The sequence below is a fragment of the Orycteropus afer genome, unplaced genomic scaffold (genome assembly GCF_000298275.1).
Source record: "Orycteropus afer afer isolate SDZICR_OR568_19922 unplaced genomic scaffold, OryAfe1.0 scaffold00092, whole genome shotgun sequence".
Lineage (NCBI taxonomy): Eukaryota > Metazoa > Chordata > Mammalia > Tubulidentata > Orycteropodidae > Orycteropus > Orycteropus afer.
Window position 1 is genome coordinate 2,208,925 of NW_006921679.1, and position 2,813 is coordinate 2,211,737.

Below are 2,813 nucleotides of genomic sequence, written 5' to 3' on the forward strand. Positions count from 1 at the left end.
GCTTCCGTTGGCATCGATTGTAGAACCAAGCAACGTGAATTCTTTGACAACCTCAATCTTCTCTCCATTTATTGTGATGCTGCTCATTGGTCCAGTTGTGCAGATCAAGTTAGAAATACAAAATTTCTGAACTTAGAAAAAGAAACATTATCTTTCTATGATGTTCTTTAACCATTAAGTAAAAGACATTAGAAAGTTGTTGTAACCTTCAAAATAGATAAAAGATGCTGCTAAAAAGGCAAGGAGGCCACATCTTCTGACCTTCTCTAACTGCACAAGAGGAAGACAGAATCACCATCAGTAGCCCAAGGCCTATTCCTGCAAGGCTAGACTTACTGCCTCCCTCCAGCCCTTTCAGCAACCCTGACACCAACCATTCCTCCTGCAACACTCACCATCTTTTTTCTGGGTTTGATAATTCACTGCAGGAGCCACACAGAACTCAGATTATGGGGTTTATTAGGAAAGCACCAGGCTACAATTCAAATTTAGGGAAAATGCTCAGTCTCTCTCAGCCCGCTGTCTCTCAGCCAACAATCTCTCATAATCTCTCTCCCAGCAGTGCGTGTCCCTCAATGTCTCACTCAGAAATGTATGTCTCTTGTGTCTCTTTCCCAGCAGTGCATTTCTCTCAGCATGTCTCTTTCAGCCGCCAACATGTCCTTAGCAGTCAGAAAGAGACGTCTGCCTCTAGGAGGCCCTCTTTTGAGCCTGGCAGAGTGGCCAAACTAGCCAATCATTACATCAGAATTCTAAGCACCTGAGAGAGAGAGAGAGCCTCTCGGAACATTGCTTTGTGCACGCCCAACAGAAATACCCCAGGTGGATAACTTTTGCAATCAGAAGCTCACAGTAAATTCCACCATGGAGTTTACAAAGACTTATGGCTAGAAAAGCCATACCAGGAAATTTACTACACCACAGATGCCATTTTTCCCATCACCAAAAATAACAAGTCTCTACAATCTAAAGTGTACCTTTCCCTTTCTCCCTCCACTCCCTGGTAACCACCAACGAACAGCACAACCAAAGTAAAAACAAGTGTGTGAATGCATATAGATGGGTTAGGAATATTAGTATAAAGGTGGGTACAGATGTGTACATAGATGAGAACAGATAGCATTTATAAATATGTGTAAATAGAAATATGTGAATACAGACACAAATACAGATCCTCCTCAGACATACCTAAACACCTGCCAAGATTGTCTTTCTGGGTTTGAAAACTTAGGACCATAGTTTCATGGGACAACTCAGTCAATTAGTATAACATATTCACAAAAATCATGATCTGCATCCTACCAAAGTGAGTAGCATCTTAAAAGCTTGTGAGCAGTCATCTAAGACACAACTAATGATCTTTACTTGCCAGGAGCAAAACAATAAGGTAAGCAAAAGCTTAGAAAAGAAACAGGTCTACATGAGCCATAACCTCATCTACTCTGAGACCAGAAGAGCTAGATGGTGTTTGGCTACCACTGAACATTCTGGCCAGGGTCTCTGATAGAGCAGGAGAAAAATGTGGAGATTCTTTATAAAAAGAAGAAGAAGAAGAGGAAGAAGAAGAAGAAGAAGAAGAAGAAGAAGAGGAAGAGGAAGAGGAAGAGGAAGAGGAAGAGGAAGAGGAAGAGGAAGAAGAAGAAGAAGAAGAAGAAGAAGAAGAAGAAGAAGGGGAAGGGGAAGGGGAAGGGGAAGAGGAAGAGGAAGAGGAAGAGGAAGAGGAAGAGGAAGAAGAAGAAGAAGAAGAAGAAGAAGAAGAAGAAGAAGAAGAAGGAGAAGGGGAAGGGGAAGGGGAAGAGGAAGAAAAGAAAAGAAAGAAAAGAAAAATCCAGACAAACTCAAACAGTAGAGAAATAGGACCCCCTGAGACTATCACCTTGAAAGACTCTTTAAACCTAGAACTAAGCCCATCCTCTGAGGCCACCTTTTAGTGAAATAACAGAATGGCACACAAAATAAATATTACCCATAATCTCAAACATTCATCTGTCACTTTGTAGTATTGTGGTGACTTGTGTGTTGCTGTGATGCTGGAAGCTATACCACCAGTATTTCAAATAACAGCAGGGTCATCCATGGTAGACAGGTTTCAGCAGACCTTCCAGACTAAGACAGACTAGGAAGAAGGACATGGCTAGATCCACTTCTGGAAAAACTGGCCACAAAATCCTTATGAATAGCAGAGAAACATTGTCTGATATAGTCATGAAAGATGAGTCCCTCAGGTTGGAGGGCACTCAAAATACACCTAGGGAAGAGCTGTCTCCTCAGAGAAGAGTGGTGGGTGGAGTAAAGCTTTTGAGATCATCATTTGTCCTTGTGGCATGATTCAAAATGAGAAGAAACAGCTGTAAACATGCATTAATAATGGGAACATTGAATGTACAAAGTGTGAATCTAAGAAAACTGGAGGTTGTAAAAAATGAAATGGAACAGATAAAGATCAATATGCTAGGCATAAGTGAGCTGAAATGGAATACTGTTAGCCATTTTGAATAAGACAATCATATGGTTTACTATACTGGGTATGACAAATTACAGAGGAATGGATCATATTAACTAAGAAGGAACATTTCAAGATTGATCCTGAATTACAACACTGTCAGTGATAGGAAAATATCCATACTGTTACATGGAAGACCAGTTAATATGAAAATTATTCAAATTTATGCAACAACCACTAAAGCCAAAGGTGAATAAATTGAAGACTTATTTACTTATTTTTTTATTTTGATTTGGGTGAAGATTTACAGAGCAAATTCACTTTCCATACAGCAGTTCACATATACTTTGTCTCATGTCATTCACCACAG